Below are 23,091 nucleotides of genomic sequence, written 5' to 3' on the forward strand. Positions count from 1 at the left end.
CGATCAAACTAATCGGAGAAGTTAAGTCACACCCCATTATCTCCAGAGTGTTTAATTCGGACATTTATTTAAGTGTTGCCCCAAGCATATGGCTGAACCCAAAATTACACATTAATAAGTCCCCTTTCTGTTGGTCAGAGTGGATTGGGAGGGGGGTTACTACACTCGGTGACCTATATGAGAGTGGAGTACTGAGATCTTTTGATAATTTGGTTCAACATTTAAGTTTCTTAGATCCCAGTTCTTTAGGTATTCACAGCTGCGCCACTTGCTCTGTACTATTTTGGGAGTAGTGTACACCCCCCTAAAGCAGCAGATACTCTGGAAATGGTGATTACTGCTTTTGGAAAAGGTCATGAAGCATCAGTGTATTACTCCCTGTTGATTCAGAGTCTGGGGGATGGAGCTTCTTCTTCTCTCAAAAGATTATGGGAGAAGGATTTAAATCTGGTATTGGAGGAGGGAGTGTGGGCCAGGATCCTAAAAAGCATCAAGTCTGCATCTAGAGATGCAAGGGTCCGTCTGATGCAATTTAAGATTTTGCATCGGTTCTACTGGACCCCCTCTAGATTGTATAGGTTGGGTCTTAAAGACACACCCACCTGCTGGCGGTGCCAATCAGAAGACGGGGACACAATACATGTATTTTGGGGATGTGTAAAGATCAGAGAATTTTGGTTGAGGGTTCAGAACTTTATGAGTGAGGTGTTGAACACTGAACTTTCATTTAGCCCCAGACTCTGTATCCTGGGTGATGGAATGACTCTGGACATTGGGGACAGTTATTTAAAAAGCTGGGTCCTAGCCGGAGTCATGATTGGTAAAAAAAAAATCATCCTCAGGGGATGGAAGTCAGCTGGGGCACCCTCATTTAGGGAATGGTGCGGGGAGATGGGCGAGGTGGTGGCGTTTGAGGAGATGTTTTTTAGAAGGCTGGGGAAATGGGATTTGTTCGTCAGGAAGTGGGGGGTTATTTGGCTTTTTTGGATGGTTCTCAGGGAATGGCTGTGTAGAGGGATTTGTAGTTTAGTTGGGTATGCGTTTTATTGATTTAGTTTGAATGTATATATATATATATATATATATATATATATATATATATATATATATATATATATATTATGTATTTTTTGTATTTATTTTATTTGATGATCTAATTGTTGGTGACCACAGTACTGCATGTTGGGGGGGGGGGGGGGGTTGATAATGTGAATAATTGATTCCATTTTTTATGTTGTGTTTGTATATTTTATTTTTGGAATCAATACAATTGTTAATAACAAAAAATGTAACACTGCTGATGAATATTGGCAATAATTATTTAAATAACTCATAAATGGTTAAATTGTGTATCCTAATTTTTTCTGTCTTTTTCTTGACTCCTCCCTCATTAACATGAGGAACATATGCATAGATGCTATGCAAATGCAGAATCAAAGAAAGAAATCAAAGCAGTCCATGTGTAAAATGGAATATCTTTGCTTACTCAAGTGTCACTCACTGTTTTTGCACATAATGTATTACCTCTGTGCTTTAAGGGATCTGCCATGATGTTGTTTGAAATTTAAGACATTTGTAATAAATCTTTATTAAAAAAGATGCAATTTTGAAGTATGTTGTAATGTACACGTGCACTTGTAATGTACGTGCACTTGTAGATTGCCTTGTGCATGTGCTGATCTGTTGTGTGTATGTGTGGATTGCTGTGTGTGTGGATCTGTTGCATGCATTTGTGGATTTACGCAGATGATATTTTATTATTCGTCTCCGACCCCACTAGATCTATGCAGTGCCTCCACAGAATTATCAATTCCTTTATCAATCAATCATTTTCGGGATACAGAGTTAATTGGTCTAAATCCGAAGCTTTAGCTCTGACTGCTTACTGCCCAGTAACGGCTTTTCAGCCGGGCCAGAGTTGATGTCAGTGACGTAATTCTGTTGTTTAAAAAAGTTGTAGAAGTACACCAAACATTGTGCAAATGCCTTTATACAGTTTTAAGATATGAGCAATCAAACAAAGTGACCCCATTATTTGGGCCATCCTGTACACTGTGAGAGTTAATTTGTTTATCTCAATGGCACTGTAATTCAAATTATAACACTTGGTGGTGGACACTCCCACTCACTAATCTAAACAACTAACTAACACATCAATATTATATTTTATGGTGTCTTCACGTCATGTCGGCATTACCATCATTACGAGATTCCGACTTGTAAAAAGCTCTCACGTCTCCGTAGAGCTCGTAATTACAAGTTGTAAACTCTGAATTCTATGAAAAGCTCTGACTTGACAGTCGTGACGTCATGTGAAAAGAACCAATATGGCAGCAGCCTTAACAGTTAAAGGTCACATATTTCTGTTTAATATCCTATTTTATTATGTTATTGATGCATGGAGCATTTCTTTTATTCTTAAACATTTTGAAAAAGCATATAGAGGTGAATTAATGAAGTGATAAACATTTTGCTGTTATCAACAACAAAGCCGTTTTGATGTTATAAGTGTTGCCATAGAAATTAATAACTTACGAAGTCTCAGAGTAGAACCTTTGAGTTCCCATCTCGTAATTACAGTAATTCCGACATGATGTAAATGCACCATTTAAGGTGCAGTACACAATTTTAGCATTCTGAAGCTTTAACATCACTGAGCCGTTGAATTAGCCATGCCCCCCATTCCAAAACTCCACCCTCCAAAGATAATTTTGAGACCGAAACTGAGCAAATGTGCAGCATTGTTTGTTCCTGTGGCTGTCAAATTCAACAGTGGCACAATAGCGCCCGCAACTGACAAACATTATGAATCATAGCCTCAATGATCTGCTTCAAATACAACACTATGAGAACCAGCAAAATTATTGACAGGTGAAAAGCGTCAATGGCCGTGGTCTGCGCATTTTTGTCTGCACATTTTTGTTTGCTGTTTACAAAGTCTACACCTGTCACAGAGACCAGTGAGATATCTCAGGACACTTATTTAATTAATATCTTTAAGGGAGTAGGAACAGTTTTTGCACACTTTTCCATGAAAAAATTGCTTATAGCACCATTTTTTTTTTTTAAATGCCCGCCACCCTTCCCATCTCCGAGCACCACTCCTGAAAAGAGGGTGCTCCAGCTGACCTCCAGCCCCTTAAAATGATCTGCCTGGTGATCATGACACTGATTAAGACCCAATTCTTTATGTGTCTACTTTCAATGTCGATGACCGCCTCATCGCCCAAGATACAGAGTCTGGGGCAAAATGATACCCAAGTGCCTAATACATCACACACCAGACTCTGAACCTTTAACCAAAACTTCTGTATCTCAACACACCCCCAAAAGACATGGATTATGTCTCCGTCCTCTGATTGGCATCGCCAGCAGGCGGGTGTGTCTTTAAGACCAAGCCTATGCAATTTAGAGGGGGTCCAATAGAACCGCTGTAAAATCTTGAATTGCATTAGGCGCACCTTGGCATCTCTAGATGCAGTTTTGACATTTTTTTGAATCCTAGCCCACTCTCCCTCCTCCAATTCCAAGTTTAAATCTTTCTCCCATAATCTCTTGAGAGAGGTTGAGGCTCCGTCCCCCAGACTCTTAATTAACAAGGAGTAATACACTGATGCCTCATGACATTTTCCAAAAGCAGTAATCACCACTCTCATAGTATTTGCTGCTTTAGGGGGGTGTATGCTATTCCCCCAAAAAGTACAGAGCAAGTGGCACAGCTGTAGATACCTAAAAACTGAGATCTGGGGATCCCAAAATGTTGAACCAAATTTTGGCTACTACAATATTACTATAATAAAGCCATGGTTATAACCCACCTTTGTCAATCGCCTATGCATCTTACTAAAATGTAATCTGGGGCGCTTACCATTCCAAAAGCAAGACATCGCTATGCAATCAAATTGCTTGAAATAAGAGAGGAGGACATCTATTGGGAGTGACTGTAGCAAGTAGTTGAATTTTGGAATTACAGTTCATTGTAATAACATTAACCTTCCCAATCATCGATAAATGTAATGAAGCCCACCTGCCCACATCGCTCGAAAAACTTTTTATTAAAGGGTCAAAATTAACTCTAACTAAATCAGACAAATTTGCTGGGAATAAAATACCCAAATATTTAATGCCCTGTTTAGGCCACTGGAAAGTGCCCTGCTGGAAAGCTGTTACTGGGCAGTATGCTGTCAGAGCCAAAACTTTGGATTTAGACCAATTGACTTTGTATCCTGAGATCTTGGAAAAGGAATTAATAATTCTGTGGAGGCAAGGTGGGGTCAGAGACAAATAATAAAATATCATCTGCGTAAAGCAGAAGCTTACCTCCCGCCATCACCCCTGGAAAATCCTCCTCCTTTCTTATCACGGCTGCTAATGGTTCCAGGGCAAGACAGAACAATAATGGGGAAAGTGGGCAACCCTGCCGGGTGCCCCTATCCAGAGTAAAATAATCTGAAATTAATCAATTTGTTTGTACCACCGCTACAGGGTGTCTATAATGTAACTTAATCCATCCAATAAAAGTATTCCCGAACCCGTATATTTCCAAAATCTTAAAAAGATAATCCCATTCTACCATATCAAACGCCTTTTCACAGAATCACAGAAATGCTCAATTTAGATTGCTGTTCAGAAACAAGATAGAAAGCCGAAGAAAAGGAAGACAGCTGATAACCCATTAATATGAGGTTTAATAGAGTATAAATAGTTGATAAGTTTGCATTCCCTTTTGTCTCATAAATGTTCATACCCCTTTCATAATTTATACAAATATAAGAGATAAAATATATTTTTTAATTTAGTACAGATTCTACATTACAGATAATTACATAAAGTATAGTACGCATATAGTGTGTTGTCTTCTTGAGCATCAATGAATGTTTGCACCTTGTGTAATAGTTATGTGCAAGTCCCACAACTGTCCTAAGTGTCAACAGCTTGATCTCATAAATATATATATATATATATATATATATATATATATATATATATATATATATATATATATATATATATATATATACACTGTATATATACGTGTTATGAGGAGGAGGGCGTGGCTGGGCCGTAAGGACAGACGCCTGGCTTTGAGTTGCCTCAATCAGCCGGCAGAGGGATAAAGAGGAGCTGAAGATGCAGGTTCGAGAGAGAGAGAGAGATGCACGCAGCCGAGTATCGTGTGCATTCTGCGTTGGGCCAGGAAGGCCAACAGTGTGAGCGTCACATGGAGCTGCGTGTGTGTGTGTGTACTGACGGAGGATCATGACACAGAGCTCGACTCGGTGCCGCTGGAGCAGTGTGCAAGCCGGTGGCCAAAAGGGAAGGCTGAGGGGTCCAGTGCCATTGCCCGGCGTCACTGAAGACCGCTGTGCAGGTGGCTGAGGACCGACTGGCTGCGTGGTCAGGAACCAGATTTTTTCCCCCTGCTTTTCCCTTTTTCTTTTTTTCTCTCTCTCCTCTCTCTCCTTTCATCCTGCTCATGTTCCCAGGCGGTGGGGAAGACCATCCGGCGGCGGAATGGCCGTAAGGGCAACATCTCCCCACCAGGAATGGGGGGTGGGGTAAGTCAGACCGGATGGCTCCCTGGCTTGAATCGGGCATTGGGGGTATGTGATGAGGAGGAGGGTGTGGCCGGGAGGTAAGCACGGATGCCTGGCACTGAGTTGCCTCAATCAGCCAGCAGAGGGATAAAGAGGAGTCAAAGATGCCAGTTCAAGAGAGAGAGCGAGAGATGCATGCAGCTGAGTATCATGTGCATTCTGCATTGGGCTGGGAAGGCCAGCAGTGTGAGCATCACATGGAGCTGCGTGTGTGTGTGTGTGTGAGCCGGCAACTATGAGCTGGAAAGCACTTTTATGTTGTGTTTCAGTTGGGAGTGTCTGTGTTATTAAAGTTTTCATGATTGTTCACCCGGTTCTCGTTTCCTCCTTCGATAGGGAAGGCTGTGATCTGCCACAATACATAATTTAAATTGTTTTACAATATTGCCTTAGTCTTTCTTTACTTTTACCAGATGGCCCAGACAGAGAGACTACAAGAGTGCAAATTGAATGAAATTCCAGATGCAGTTTATTGTGCTACTCCAATCCCAATAAATAATTACCAGAAAAAGAAGTGGTACACAATACAGGACTTTTAATTACAAAGTAGCCAGAAATACACATTATTATAGGAGCGAGCGAGCTCGTAATCACAACAGAACGGGTAAAAAGTGGCATGAGACACACTGGTGTGCGCTCTAAAGATGTATTCAATAACTCACAAGATGATATCTGACGAAACCGCGTATGAATGCACACAACCCAACTGTCACCAACAGCGAATAGATTTAAAATTATTGTCGCAATCAATTATTTTTGGTCGCATTTGTGACCATTTTAGTCGCAGTCTGGAGCCCTGTATGTATGGAGAACAGACTGAAATAAAAGTTATCCACTCTCAATGAAAGTGAAGAGTGACTGAGGCTAACATTCTGCCTAACATCTCCTTTTGTGCTCCACTGAAGAAACTCAAAGTGGTTTGGAAAAAAAAGAGGGTGAGTGACTGATGACAAAGGTAAAATTAGCACTGTATAGGAACTGAGAGTGTAGGAACTGATTAAGGAATTAATGCCAGTTTGTAAAGTGTACTTGACAAAACAGCTTGATATGACTCACCAGAACATTCACAGTCAATTAATTTCTGTTTACTGTTTCTCCAAGAGTATCCAATAGGATGCCAGGTCTTCTCAGTTGGGTCCTGATACAACTTTGTAACTATCAAAGATTAAAGAATTCAGACAAACTTTATGATAGGTCAAACTCCATATGTATGCGATTAAGAATGTGAGGTTTGTGCGCATGTCCAATGCCACTGTAAGGCTAGACTCAGCATTGAATGGCCGGCTCTCCAAAACTCGGTCTGAGAAAACAGCTTTTGCTTGTCCTCCCTGCGTGTGTTCTGGGCAGACCCGCTCTACCTTAAGTGCGGTCTCGCTGTCTTTTGCTGAAAGATGCCTTTTTCCATATCGGCTTCTACCCCTCTCAAAGAAAATTTCTTTTTGTGCCTATCACTGCATTTGTTATGAATTCAAGGTTCTGCCTTTCAGGCTTGCTTAGAGCCCACCCGTATTTTGTCTGTGTAGAAGCAGGATTAGCCTGAAAATGATGATGATGGTAGAATAGTGAATGGGACGTAGCTGAACGAACTACAGTATGCTCAACTCACATAAATTATCTAGAGCTCCTTACTGTATGGAAGACTCGAAGACATTTTCTGCCCCACCTTCAGGGGCATCATGTGCTAGTGCAAGAGGGTTTCTCTTGGACCCAATCCAGACTTTATGCCTAAATGCATCCATAAACTCACATGTGAGGTGTTATTGCTCACCACTTTTCACCCAACCCCCTTCTCTTCTGTGGAGGATGAGAGGCTGAATGCCTAGTGTCCTGTGCTTGTGCTCCACATGTATAAGCTCAGGACTGAGGCTATCAGAAAAGAGCATCCAGCTCTTTGTTTCATGGAATTCCCCTACAGAGGTAAACCCATTTCAAAACAACATCTTTCCCATTGGCTTGTGAAGACAATGTCTTTGACTTATAATTCTAAGGCCTTAAGGCCCATATCATGAGAGGCATGGCTGCATCCTGTTTTGGGGGTCTCAAAGCAGTACATTTGTTCAGCTGCATGTCGGGCTTCTCCCCACACATTTGTCAGATACTGCCAAATTTATGATACCTGAACCCCAGTAACACATTCGGTTTTGGATGTGGTCTCTTCATAATAGGTTCCTTAATGGCCCTTGACCACTTTCACTGTGAAATTGATGCCATTCAAGTTACTGTACAAGCCAAACATAAGGCATGGCCCCTTAGCCCTGCTTTTTTATGTTGATGGGTTATATGGCCTGCTTAAATTATATAGAATGTGTCAGTTTACAGTGTCTCACTGTAAGTGTATAGGGCAGTTAGGGAGTTGTCCATGTCTCCCATATGTGGATCTGGAACACGAGATGATGAAAGACAATGATAGGTTACCTATTCTGTTCTTTGAAACATCAAGTGGAGAGATCCACCAAGCTTGCCCCACTTGCTGCATGAGAAGCGAATATGCTCACTGAGGAAAAATAACATGCACAGGTCCTTTATGCCCTCAGGTAAGAGTGGGGCCCTTTTACCAACTTGAAGGTCAAGGGGGTCAAGTGAGACATGGCACAATTAGATGCTTCTGCATAGTCTCAGGATGTCTGTCCCCACCAAAGGTGGATCTCTTCACTCAATGTTGTAGAGAACTGGGGTTACAGAATAGGTAACCTATAATTTTTCATACTGTATTTATCCACGAAGCATTGTGAATGGACCAGCTAAAGAATAGCACACAGAAGCATACCCAAAACCATAGACTCCTACACAGTGAACAAACACTTACTATTAAACAAGATGATCCATCCCACAATAATCTATAAAAGGCTTCATCAGATATTGCAATATTATACATATATATATAAATTGGCTATTTGCACTCCAGTAGTCTCATGGAAACACAGAAATTGAAGACAAACTGCATTTTTCAAGTGGGCAAACCTGGTTAGAATCTTCCTTTTGTCCAACTTTTTCCCACCTGGTTTTCAGTGTCCACTCTTAATATTTCTTTTGAAGGGTTAGTTCACCCAGAAATTAAAATCTCTCATCATTTACTCACCGTCCTGTCATCTAAAAATATGTATGACTTTCTTCTGCAGAACACAAGATTTTATAAGAATATCTCTCTACGCCCATTCAATGCATGTGAATGGTGGCCAGGCATTTGAAGCTCCAAAAAGCAGATAAAGTCATCATAAACATAACCCATCAAACTCCAGTGTTTTAATCAACATCTTCTGAAGTGATCCAGTTGGTTTTGGGTGAGAACAGACCAAATTGTATCTCCTTTTTCACTGTACATCTTGACAGCAGTTTCCTTGGCAATCATGATTTCACGCTCAATTGCGATCCAGTTGGTTTTGGGTGATTATGATTAATTACAGAAGAAAGAAAGTCATACACTTCTGGGATGGTATGAGGGTGAGTAAATGGTGAGGGAATTTTCATTTTCAGGTGAACTATCCCTTTAATACTACTTAAAATAATAAATAAAAATTAATATAAAGGTTGATTTCCTCGCAGTGATTTGGTCACGGTGACGGTCGGGGAGTTGAGAGAAAGGTTTATTCCAGGGAAAATTAACCATGGTTTTATTATAGTAATATTGTAGTAGCCATGTTTTTGGTGAAAGCCATAGTTTTAATGCAAATAACCATGGTATTACTACAATAATATGGTAATACTGCTGTAATATCAGTCCCTGGTGTCTCATCAAAACTATAATATATAATAGAAACATAAAACTAGATTTATTTTTTAAATCCTCATTTTCACCTCACAATAATGGTAAGATATCATACTTCTTTGACATATTGTTGCTACACCTAAATTTCTACCATGTATGTTCAAATACACATTCCATGCTGATAAACAATGATAACAGAAAAAACAATTCAGTAATGCATTTATTAATGTATAAGTTTGCACTACGTCTTATTTATAGCTCTTCCTTACACTGTGCATCTTACAGTGGCCACTATTTAAATGTAAAAACAAATGTGTCTGTTATTGAGCCTAACATCTTACTCTTGTCTACAAGTCATTAAACTGTCTCTGTTCTGGAGGAACAGAACAGGTGTCTTGGAGGTGTCGGGGAATGGCGCTTGTCTGTAATTCAGTAAAAATTTCAATGAAAAAATACTTAAAGGGATAGTTCACCCAAAAATGAAAAATGTCTCCCTCATGCCATCCCAGATGTGTTACTTCTTCTGCAGAACACAAATTATGATTTTTAGAAGAATATGTTGGCCCATACAAAGCAAGTGAATGGGTGCCAAAATTTTGACACTCCAAAAAGCACATAAAGGCATCATAAAATAATCCATATGACTCCAGTGTTTTAATTCATATCTTCAGAAGTGATATGATAGGTGTGTGTGAGAGAAATTCTTCTCCCTGCCCAGTAGGGGCAATATGCATGAAAAATGTGAATGACCAAAAATACAAGAAGAAAAATGTGAAAGTGAAATTAAAAGTGGAGATTTACTGAGCAGGCAGGAGAATTTATAGTAAAAAAAAAAAAAAAACACAAATAAAAAAAATAAAAAAAAGGCTGTTTCTCACCCACACCCATCATATTTCTTCAGAAGACATGGATTTAACCACTGGAGTCTTATGGATTACTTTTATGCTGACTTATGTGATTTTTGGAGCTTAACATTTTTGGCACCCATTCACTTGCATTGTATGGACCAAAAAAGCTCAGAAATGTTTCTAAAAATCTTCATTTGAGTTCAGCAGATGAAAGAAAGACATACACATCTGGGATGGCATAAGGGTGATTAAATTATGTGAGAATTTTTATTTTTGGGTGAACTATCCCTTTAAATTTCAGGTTGTTTCGTTTGTCTTCAGAAGACCTGGACTACTTTTCTGGTGCTTGCACTCATTATACATTTTTAGACTTTCAAGTTAGTCCCTATCAACAGCTATTGTATTGTGAAAAGATGGACCAGGATGTTCCACATAAGAAAGTGTGACGAGGAGGAGGGCGTGGCCGGGCCGTGAGGACGCACGCCCGGCGCTGAATCGTCCTAATCAGCCGGGAGGGGAATAAGGACGAGCCGGAGACGCCAGTGAGGGATAGAGAGAGATGCACGAAGCTGCGTGTGTGCGTCTTTGTTTGTTTTGCAGATTATGTTATGTCTGAGTTCAGTTTGTTATTAAAGTTTTACTTTGACTGTTCAGCTGGCTCCTGCCTCCTCCTTCCCCATCGTAAGAACCTTGTTACAGACAGAAAGTCATATGTGTTAGCACTGACATGAGGGTGAGAAAATTATGACAGTATTTCAATTTTTAGGTGAACTATTCCTTTAATAACACATTGGATGGATATTTCAGACATGATGTATTTTATAACAATTTAGTTAGGTAATGACAGTATAAATGTAATTTTAATTATGTAATTGTACTCAGTTCCTTGTTAAAAAACAAAAAACAAAAAAACAGCATCAACCAAGGCCTAAGCTGGTTTGCTTAGCATTGTCAAGCTGGTCTGTGTTGCTGGTTTTGAGGGGGTTGGGAATTTTTCAGGTGGTCAAGTTGGGAGACCAGTTGGCTGACAAGCTAAACACCGCAGCTTGGCCAGGCTGTGAGACCAGCAAACCAGTTTAGGCTGGTTTGAGTGGGTTTTTTTCAGGGGGGTGTATTAACAGGACACAATAAATGTAATTACACACAAGTAATGGTAATCTTTATATTCTCAATCAATGAAAATTACTTTCCAATGCCCGCATATTGACACGCAATTGTGCGGTCTTCAGCATGAAACACTTCAAATTTGCAGGTGCTGTAATCATACTTCACAATGCAGCCTTCAGTTTTGATAATCGCTCTGCCCATCCTATGACAAAAAGCAAAGACTATTTTAGGAAAAATATAAAAATAAATATGGATACAGTATAGATGGATAAATAGATAGATAGATAGACAGACAGATAGACAGACAGACAACTTAAATTCTTCAATAAACATTTTTTGTTGTGTGTGCTTTAAAGTTGTCTAAATCATCTTTTTAAGGTGATATAAACAATTCTATCACACCAGTCTCATGTGAACACGTGTAAAGTTTGTGTTATTTAAAAACAGTGTGACAGTTATATATTTAAAATGTTTATTCACACTGCTGCATGCTAAGCTCATTATAAATGCATTACTATTTACACATAGTAGCTTCATGCATCTTGATTGATCTGACTGGGTATGCACATTACATTTACACTTGGCCACATAAGTTTGTAACTCTACTGTACTATAAATCTGATCTACTATTCCTGTGTAATATGCAAATATCACTGTAAACCAAAATTAGCACGTTAAATGTATTACATGTCACAGCATCTCATTTGTCCCATAGGGTAGCATGTACATCTGATACATCTGCTGTTTGTCCAGGTAGTTCCCTCTTGGTGTCTGGAATTGTCATCAGTATCAACACAATGTTCTGCCCCTATTTAAATTCAATAATATAAAGAGTTCACTCCCTAAAAGTGGACATACAACATCTATTACTGCAAATATGTGTTGTTTAACGCACAAGAGTAGCTCTGTGAATGTTTTTATAGGTCTTATAATTTCAACCTCATTTTATTATTAACTAAAAGTATAAGTGCAGCATAAGTGACATCAGAAGAAAGGAAAGTAATAGGCAGAGCAAGTTATTACATTTTGATGAGAGATTAAAATACAATAATCTTTTTTTGCTCAAATAATGTGCTCTGATAAATCACAGACATAAGAAATGTGTATTAAGAAAGTAAGTAGGGTCAGTTTTGATTTCATGTTTGTGTTGACTTTAAAAGAAAAGGTCTTATCATACTTTCACAGTACACAAGTGCAAATATATATATATATATATATATTTTTTTTTATTTTTTTTTTATTTTTTTTTTTTTTTTTTTGTCTGTGTGTATGTGTTTTTTTTACCAAATGTTGGTGGTACTTGGAAACAGTAAGAATGACTTAAAGAAATAAGGGCACAAAAGACCAATCCCAAAGCCAAACATTTCTGTAAAAAAAACAGGAAATTTTTGTAGAAAATAGTAAATGAACAATTATACAGTGGGGTCCAAAAGTCAGAGATCAAAGTGAAATTCTTGGATTTAAAATAGATTTTAAACCTGGAAATTAACAAAAATCAAAACAAAGAAACTGCTTGTCTTGAAATTAATAAGAAATACAAAATTTTGCTAATTCTAGATCACTAATCAAATGTAAACACATTAGTGACACTGACACAAATCAGTTGAGATAACATCATCAGGTTTTGTACAATTTAGTCCAAGCCAGCTCAAGATAATTCGATGTGATTAAAGCAAAGGAGCTACATACCAAATACAAAATTCATGTTAATGATTAAACTTTTTCTCTAATTGTAATGCTAATAATATAGATTTTAATTTTAAAAAATCATATTAGAGGGATGCAAAATAGAAGCGTTTTCAGTGCTCTCAGTCTTTAGGACCCCAATCTATATGTATAAATGCTAAACCGGTAGTAGCATGATTAAACTTACCATTTTTGCAAGTTTAGTAGATGCTGGTGTGATAAAATGCAGTCACAAGTTTTTTTAAAACAAAGCAGAAGAGGGGCGGAACCGCTGACATGGTCTCATTGGCTACTGACTTCAACCCAGATATCTTGATTTTAATGTGTGCGTGACCTTTTAAACAGTTGCACAACCATATCTGATCCATCAACTTGTTTGTTTGTCTTTATTCTGCAAAACCTGAAACGTTTCTGTAACCCAAAATATAGAACAAATGTTGACCTGTAGCCTTGATTTCTGTTGTCGTGCATGTGAACGACATGTGTTAGCCTAGCTAGTTTTAACGACTTATGTTAGACATTAGTTCATCTCATGTCTGTAATGAACATGGGTTTGCTCTTTGTAGTACAATAACATGGTAACCCAGTAATACACATTAGGATTCTGTATGTGGAGTATATTTCAGTATTACCAAAACTTCTATAATTATAATTTTCTTTATATATCACACATTATACATTTGCACATATACAGTGAAATTCTTCTTTTTTCACATATCTCAGCTAGGCTGGGGTCAGAGTGCAGGGTCAGCCATGATACGGTGCCCCTGGAGCAGATAGGGTCAAGGGCCTTGCTCAAGGGCCCAACAGTGGCATCTTGGCAGTGCTGGGGCTTGAACCCCCAACCTTCTGATCAGTAACCCAGAGCCTTAACTGCTGAGCCACCACTGCCCCTAGAAAGCAAGGAAGCCAATATCTGAAGGAAGCTAAAAATTATCTGGAACTAAACACTCTAAACTACAGTAGGCCTGTATGTGATCCTTAAAGCTACACTTTGTAAGATTTTATGTTAGAAATTAAAATAATTTCATTAATGAGCGAGTACACCAAAATCTGTCTTCCAAACCGTGTTTTTGCCTTACCCCGATTCACTATGGTAAGCCTATAATAATTATTTATATTTTAGAGCTATCGGGACGGATTACGTGGGAAATTGCATACTTCCATCATTCGTCCGTGCGTGTTTATGCCATGTCCATGAATATAGAAAAGAAGATCTGCCGATTGTATAGTGTATGGTCCACTTCCAATTTTTCTTCCCTCTGTCTCATGGACTCGGATGTACGTTATTGCTTACGTTGCGTGTCCACTACTGCCGGAACAACAACAACAACAACAACAACAAAAACAACTACTGGCTGAACCATGGAATGGGTTGAAATGAAATGGCATAAGCCCTTGATCACTTAGAGCTTGTTATCGCTCTTGCAATATTTTTGCACCTGAGAAAACAACGTCTTCAGAGATTGATATAATCACAGGTTCAGGTCAAGTTTAGTTGTAATTTTAGATGCTTATGCATACATTTTGTTTTGTATAAATTAACTTTTTATAAGAATTAATTGTTAGAGGGGGCCTGGGTAGCTCAGTGGTAAAATACGCTGGCTACCACCCCTGGAATTTGCTAGTTCACTAGTTTGAATCCCAGGGTGTGCTGAGTGACTACAGCCAGGTCTCCTAAGCAACCAAATTGGCCCAGTTGCTAGGGAGTGTAGTCACATGGGGTAACCTCCTCGTGGTCGCTATAATGTGGTTCGTTCTCGATGGGGCGCGTGGTGAGTTGGGCATGGTTGCCGCGGTGGATGGCATGAAGCCTCCACACGCACTATGTCTCCGTGGCAACACGCTCAAAAAGCCATGTGATAAGATGCGCAGGTTGACGGTCTCAGATGCGGAGGCAACTGGGATTCATCCTCCGCCACCCAGAGTGAGGCAAATCACTATGTGACCACAGGGACTTAAAAAGCACATTGGGAATTTGGCATTCCAAATTGGGAGAAAAAGGAAAAAAAATAAAAAAATAAAAGAAAGAAAAATAAAAGAATTGTTAGAATTACACAAACAAAAAAGGTAACATTGAAATTAATACATAGGCTATGACTGTGTCAGTTTAGGGTAGCTACAAGTATGCACTTAAATCTCAGTATAACTCTTCTAAACTGCTTATTTGACCTAACTTCACTTCCAGCTGTAAACATCTTTCCGTTAAATCATTCACTGGAGATGTGTGGGGGTTGATGAAGCACATTCTGTTGTGATGTGGCAATCGAGTTGCATTGTGGGATATAGAGCTGCCTCTACTTACAGTAGACATTTGGGTTATAAATAGAGTTAGGTGTATGATATACGTTCCATCACTTCTTACTTTTTGCATGTATCAAATTTTGTCTGCGTTGGCCTTGAAATATTTGAAATTTTTCATTGGACGTAGAGTGCGAGCAGTGCCGTAACAGTAGTGCAGAGTTTTGGTCTCAGTATACTGTTAGGTTTAGGAGTATATTAATTTAATTACTGCTCAAATGGTTTCGAAATTCTGACACTTTGTGCCTTTCATGCCAAATCCATTCTGGACTTTGTGCCTCTTTGCGATGGGTCAACAGACGTGTTGGCTGGGATCACAAGAAGTTCTGCCTTGGAAAGGTTGAGCAGTAGGTGATGTTCCTTCATCCAGGGTGAGATCTTTGAGAGGCAGGCAGAGATATGAGCTGAGACAGTGGGGTTGTTAGGCTGGAACGACAGGTAGAGCTGCATATAATCTGCATAGCAGTAGTAGAATAAACAATGTGTCTTAGTCATAGGTCCGAGTGATGTAGTATAGATCGAGAAGAGGAGGGGTCCAAGCACTGATCCTTTAGGAACACCAGCGGTCAGCTGGTGTGAATTGGTCTCAGTTTTGTTAGGGTTAGATTTAGGGTTTGGTTTGGAGCATATTAATGTAATTACTAGTCAAATGTTTAATTCATATAATGTTTGCTCATGCCTTGTGCAGTGCATCAGGCCTACAATTATTTTAGCAGAAAACAAATTTCACTGATTGCATATTTTCCCAAAAGATCACTCTGAATCTAAAAAGACATCCTATGAATTGTTCCCTTCTCGAAAACAAACCACAACCACCTGTCACAGATCACATAAGTGCAAGCATGAAAAGACTGTACGTCTTCTTCATTTCATGTTTGATTACCGCACACAATTATTTTTATTATTATTCTTTTTTGTTCTCATTATGGTGGTGTAATTGCTCATTACGGTTCGAAGCAGCAGCGCTTGTGTTCACGAGACATCAGTTGCTTTGTTTCATGACTGCTTACAGCACACACAACATAAGATAAAATTATTTTATCTTTTCCCGGCTACTGCGTGTCATTGACCACTCAGACATACTTTAATCGGCTGGCATTTTGCTTTAAGTCAATTCTCTTAAGAACAGTCTGATTGATTGCTCCCTATTCCCTATATAGTCCTACATACTGTTTGGGATTATCATGGGAAACAAAGAGAATGAGTATATTATTATTTGCATAATTATACTGGGCTGGCTATTTATACATAAAGCTAAATTTATGAAGACCCAACCTGTTTTAAACAAAAATCTTTTTTTTTTATGAAATACATTTGTTTTTTAATTCATTGATATGTATTAAGAAGAAGAATGCCACTTAATTATTTAATTTATTAGAAAGCCTGGGAATTACCTAACTTTGGTTTACAAAAATAATGTATCTTTTTTCACTCTTTTTCTCTTATTCTTCTTTTTATGCTCCTTTATCATTATATTGTTGTCTGCTCAGCTTAGTTGAGATGTTTGTCATAATGTTTTATATACACGTGCATATCCAGACACTACGCTGTTGAGTGAGTTTAAAGTTTAAAGTTAAATTTTTTAACTTATGCTCCTTACCTTGAGATCTGTTTATTCTAGTGTAATAGTGTAACCACTTGAGTCTTATGGATTACTTTTAAGCTGCCTTTGTGTACTTTAGGAGTTTCAAAATTTTGGTACCCATTTACTTGCTTTGTGAGGACCAACAGAGCCGAAATGTTCTTCTAAAAATCTTTGTTTGTATTCAGCAGAAGAAAGAAAGTCATACACATCTGGGATGCCATGAGGATGAGTAAATGATCCCAAAAATGTATCTGAATGAACCAGAATAGCATTATAATGTTTGTAATATTAACATACTAATTTTACTATTGCTGATGTGTGTGTATTATACACTGTGCACAGTAGGTGAGTTTTCTGCATGTGTAATACCCAGAGACCTACTGTACATCATTTGCCAAAATGTGCAGACTGCACAGAATATGGTATCCCACAAAACAAAACAGCAAATTATTTGCCTTCCATTGTGAGGAATGAACCGGATATAAATACAGCAGAGATTTCTTTTTTGAATCGTTGTTTGACTGGTCAAGTTAAAGGAGCAATATGTAATATATTTACTGTACTAAAGCATAAAATTATCATAATATGTTATCAGAGATTTAGGAAACAAGCTAAGTTGAAATACTGGCTTCTCCGAAAACAATGCTACAGCCAGTATATTCTACTTTGAAATGTCCATTCCGGGCCGGAATTTCTGTTTGTGTTTTGGCCTGTGTGATCCCGCCCACTGCCCATTTCCCAATAGTATTTCGACACCCCGGGTTGCCAGATTTGAAACAAGTTAGCAGGCAAACACAGCGCACTGCAGCCATGGAAACCAGCAATACATCTAACATTGACAGAGTTATAAAAAAATCCACATGAGCTGGTTTATAATTTGCAAACAATAAAAACACTGCAAACGTATACATTAGCTAATCAACTTACAGTGTAAGGCTCGTCGCTTGCCATTGTCAGTTTGCTTGTTCCTGTTGCGTGTCCTCCACCTGGCAACCTGCGTGAGCTTTGAGTCTGGGGAGGAGGGGGTGGGAGAGACAGCTCTCTGCAGTACCCATTTTAAACGCTTGATGTCGATGTTACATATTGCTCCTTTAAGACATTTTAACAAAATTTAATCCAAAATGCAAAACAACAGTTTGAATTTCCAAGTTGATAAATGGACACCTCTCACATGCAACACAGTGAGATCATGTGAAAACAATGTAGGGGAATAATGTGCACTGTTTCACTTACTAGTAATTAGGCAATATAGTATGTACTCTGCACTTCAATAACTGTCTGGTTTGGTTCAGCTATGAAATTGGATATCAGAAGACTACAAAGGACAGTTCGGACTGCTGAGAGGATTATTGGTTGCCCCCTGCCTTCCCTTCAAGAACTGTACACATCCAGAGTGAGGACAAATGCTGGAAAAATCACTTTGAACCCCACTCACCCTGCCCACTACCTGTGGTATACTACACTTGTAAAAAGTAAAGTATTTGTCAGAGAAACGTGGGACTGTCTTTCTTCCAGCTTTTATTCTTCTCTCCCTCAATAGTCAAAATCACAATCATTTTCCCAACAGCGCCCTCAAGCGGTCTCTCATTGCAATAACACAACACATTTCCCCTTTTCTTGAAGGAATAACTCTTATGTAAACTCTTATTTTTTATTTATTTTTTTTTTTTTGAGACAGCATCTAGTAGTAATAACAAGTGTTGCATAACTTAGTAACAGAAAGTAACAATATGAATCCACAAAATGAATAACAGAATAACCATAATTGGCTCGTATACCCGATTTTCGGTATAAAAATCTTTACAAATCTTTTCGGTATAAAAACATTTCAGACCAAACCTGTATGCAAAACAGGCATTAATCACTTAGTGTTAAGTAACCAGTACAAAATGAATTGAAAATGAAATTACACATTTGAGTGGTCATGTTGCATGAAATTCTGTTTTTAGTTTCTTTAACTCAGTCCTCAGAACAGTATGAAATTATTTTCCCACTCAACAGTATCAGTACTTTTTTTTTTCAGTTAGGACAGTACTCTCAGTCCATAAATCTTTCTCTTTATCTTACAAAACCTGTCAACCACCGTGGTGGATTCCGGTTTCTCAGATTCCGTCTTGGACCTGGTTCCTGTGCATTATGAAGCATATTTTCAGGTACTATAAACCCATCAAACACACTCTCATTGTCCTTACTAGTGCAGGTGAGGGCCTCCTTTGGAAAGCGTGTCAGTTTTGATGCATTCCACTTCCGACTGTCACTAAGCAGATACGTACCCAGTCCCACTTTCTGAACGACTGTCAAAGGTTCTGTAAATCAGGATGATCCTTTGTGGACATGCTCAGGTCTCCGGACACGTATAGTGTCATTCACTTGAAACATGGGCACTTTTGCACCAGTCTTTCTGTCTGTGTACTCCTTGCTCTTCTGTTGTTTGTATCTCACAGTCTCTTTCACTTGTCTGTGTGATTTAGTTTTGTGTTCGACAGGACAGCTCAAATGGAGTAGCTCCTGTTGTCGCATGTGGCATAGCACGATAGTTCTGTAAGAACTCTGTTACTGCTTATTTCCATGGTCTGTACATTCTTTTGGCAGTCTGTACGCACTCATTTAGCACCTTGTTGAACCTCTCAATGGCTCCGTTTGCTCTCAGATAGTAGACACTGGAGCGCAGGTGCTTTATCTCTCTCTCTCAGAAAACTGGCGAATGCCTGGGAGGTAAACCGACACCCATTATCAGAGACCAGGTATGAAGGGTTTTCTTCACGACTGAAAAGTGAAGCTAAAAAGCAAATAATCACCTCTGAAATGACAGTGGAGGTAAATGCCACTTCTGGCCACTTACTGTAGTAATCTGTAAGGGTTATGGCATAACAGCAGTCCCAAGTAGCACACTCAAAAGGACCTGTTATGTCAATGGCCACTTTTTCCCATGGTCCATCTGGCAGTTCCACTAGCGTAAGTGGTGCAGGCACAGTCTTTGCAGTTTTGTCATTGTATCGACATGACGCACATGAAGCTATCATAATTTGTACATATGTGTCCATTTGAGGCCACCAATATAGCTCACGCAGTCTCTGATTAGTACGCACTATTCCCTGGTGCCCCTCATGTGCTAAGTCCACCATTCTAGAATGCAGTGAAGTGGGAACGACCAAACGATCAGTGCCTCTCATGACAAGTGAATTATCTACAGCCAGTTCATCTCGCACATTGAAATACGTAGCAAGGTCAGTTGCCAAATCCTTTCTGCATCTTGGCCAACCTTTCTGTATCTGAAGTCTTAGTTGTGTTAATTCCGGACCTGTCTCACAGGCGGCAGTAAACGCTGGCAAAGACATGGCATGTAAGGAATCCATAAAAACAGTAGCTACCATGTCTGGTTCCTTTTCAGCATCTCCTGTGGTAGGCAGTGGAAGCCTAGACAAGCAATCGGCTGTCACATTTTGTTTCCCAGGACGGTAAGCAACATCATATGTAAAGCATAGCAGTCACGCTGACCATCTCGCAATTTGCAGTCCTGCATGACCAGTACCTTTGGATGTGAGTAGAGTTGTGAGCACTTGATGGTCTGTTCGCAGCATGAAGTGATGTCCCCACAGATAGGTTCTCCACTTTTCTACTGCCCAAACGCACGCAAGTGCTTCACGTTCAACAGTGGAATACTTTCTTTCAGCCGGAGAAAGTGTCCTGGATTCAAAAGCTATGATCCTCTTCTCAGTGTTGTCTGGGTGAAGTTGGGTAAGCACACACCCCAGTCCATAGTCAGAAGCATCAGTAGTCACGTACTTAGGCAACTCAGGTCATATAGTGCTAAAGCAGAGCTCTTAGCTATCAGTCTCTTAAACTCAGTAAAACTGGACTCAGCCTCCGCGGTCCATCCTGAGTGTGGCACGAAGTGGTTCAACAACAGTAGAGAAGTCGGGAATGAACTTACTGTACCAGGATGCAAGGCCCAGGAAGGATCGCAGGGAGGATGTGTCATGTGGGGCAAGTGTGTTGGCAACTGCACTGACCCAATCTTGGTCAGTGCAGTGGCCAACTGCCCATCTTTAGATATGGTGTGGCCCAGGAAGAAAGTCCATCTTTAGATATGGTGTGGCCCAGGAAGTGCAGAGAGGTCTGGTTGAACTTACACTTTTGCATGTTCAGTCTGAGTCCCACATTCTTCAGCGCATGTAATACCCTCCGTAAGTTAGTACCATGATCCTGCTGGGTAGCACCATAGTATATTACATCATCAAGGTAGGCCTGTACCCCTGGGAGGCTGCCAATATGATCATTTTTTGAAAGGCTGATGGAGCCGAAGCGAGCCCAAATGGAACTCGGCAGAAACGAAAAGACCATCGTGAGTGATAAAAGCAGTTAAGTCACGGCTATCTGGATGTAGAAGCATCTGATGATATGCAGAGGTTAGGTCAATAGTAGAAAAAACTGTAGCTCCTCGCAATTCAGTGAACAGCTCTTCCATGTGCAGTAAAGGATAACAGTCACTGACAATTTACTTGTTTAGCTCCCTGAGGTCAACATACATGCAAAGTTGTCCTCCCTCCTTTCTCTGGGTCACAACTATTGGGGAGACCCATGGAGATGCATCAATACATTCTATGACTCCCTTTTCCTGTAAGTCTTTGAGCTCATCAGTCACACCCTGCCTCACAGAGAAGGGAAGCCTTCTCAGCTTCTGCTGTACTGGCACGGCATATGGTTTGAGTTGTATGTTGTGCACAAATCCTCTCCTCTACCCAAATCTCTGGGACAGCCTGTGGTATTGTGTTTGGGACTGTAGATGCCTTCTGCACAGTAGGAAGGTCATTAGGGCTTGTAACAGTAATTACTTTGTTACCCTCAATACGCATATGCAGTGCAGCAATGAAATCTAGTCCTAGCAGAGCACTTAGCCACAACAAATGAGCCTGTAGAAGAATGTCCATCATGAGTTACTGTAGCATGCATACACCCTTTAACAGGTATGTTCTCTCTTGTGTATGTGAATAGGTTCACTGTAGTCTCAGCAAGGTCACTTGTAAGAAAGAGGTTATGGTAAGTACACTCTGGAATAATAGAAATGGATGAAACTGTATCTACTATAAGCTCAACATCATGAGAGTGTCCCTTTGCGTTAATTTGTACAGTACAGAGGATTTTATCCTGCACAGCAGCACCCGTCATGTAAAGCACAGTCAGTTCAGATATCACAACCTCTCGTACCTCCTTTTGACAAGAACGACAAACTTTGGAAAAATGTCCCACTTTTCCGCATGAGTTGCATGTAACTTTAGCTGCTGGGCATGAAGGCTTATTAGCAAGGTGGTTCGATAGCAGGAGCGACGATTCCCAGTAGTTTGAACTGTGGTAGGTGTAGTTGCCAAACCTGGCTTTCTCTTTTCCCACTGGCGATTCTTCCTCAGCTGTTTGTGTATTGCTCTCACCGATGCAGCAGCAGCAATAGTAGCATCGGATGTTAGCGTTCTGTAATCCATCCTCGATTTGCAAAGCCAGTGTTGTAGCTTTAGCCAGGGTTAGATCAGATTCCAGCAAGAGTCTGTAATATTCGTGTATTGGCAACACGATCTATGAGTTGATCGCGAAGCATTTGCTCCTCCATGTCACCAGATTCGCACACTGCAGCTAGCTCGCATAGCGAAGCCAGAAACTGCTTAATCGTCTCATCAGGCCTCTGTGCTCTCTGGCGAAATTTGTGACATTCTGCAATCACATTAATTTTGGGAACAAAGTGCTTTTTCAGTCCCTCTACAGCAGAAGTGTAGTTAGTACCCTTATCTGTTAAAGTATAGAACAGTCTTTGTCCCTCTGCACCAAGTGCATGAAGAAGAACTGCGCGCTTTCTTTCCTCGGGCCAATTATCCCCGGTAGCATTGATAACTAGCACGTAGTTCTCGAACATTTTCAACCAAGTAGGGAAAGAAATAGTCGGTTCGCCTGGGCAAGGCATGAACGGTGCAGGTAAAGGCACAGAAATGGCCATCCTCGTCACCAAAATTTGGTATACTACACTTGTAAAAAGGAAATAATGTATTTGTCAGAGAAACGTGCGACTGTCTTTCTTCCAGCTTTTATTCTTCTCTACCTCAGTAGTCAAAATCACAATCCTTTTTCCAACAGCACCCTCGGGCGGTTTCTCATTGCAATAACACAACACAACACTACCTTTTTGAACTGTTGCCTTCTGGCCGATGCTACAGAGCTCTGAGCACCAGAACCGTCAGGCACAAGAACAGTTTTTTCCCTCAGGCTATCCAT

The 23,091-nt window shown here is 39.9% G+C and overlaps 1 long non-coding RNA gene across 1 annotated transcript; it reads right to left on the reverse strand.

Annotated features, from left to right (window-relative positions):
• Positions 1-11,432: 11,432 nt before the first annotated feature.
• Positions 11,433-13,242, reverse strand: LOC127424691 (uncharacterized). Its single transcript, XR_007894496.1, has 3 exons — positions 13,132-13,242; positions 11,946-12,066; positions 11,433-11,460 (listed from the first exon to the last, which is right to left on the reverse strand). It is a non-coding gene; the product is annotated as an uncharacterized LOC127424691 (long non-coding RNA).
• Positions 13,243-23,091: the final 9,849 nt, after the last annotated feature.

Source organism: Myxocyprinus asiaticus, chromosome 33 (assembly GCF_019703515.2).
Source record: "Myxocyprinus asiaticus isolate MX2 ecotype Aquarium Trade chromosome 33, UBuf_Myxa_2, whole genome shotgun sequence".
Lineage (NCBI taxonomy): Eukaryota > Metazoa > Chordata > Actinopteri > Cypriniformes > Catostomidae > Myxocyprinus > Myxocyprinus asiaticus.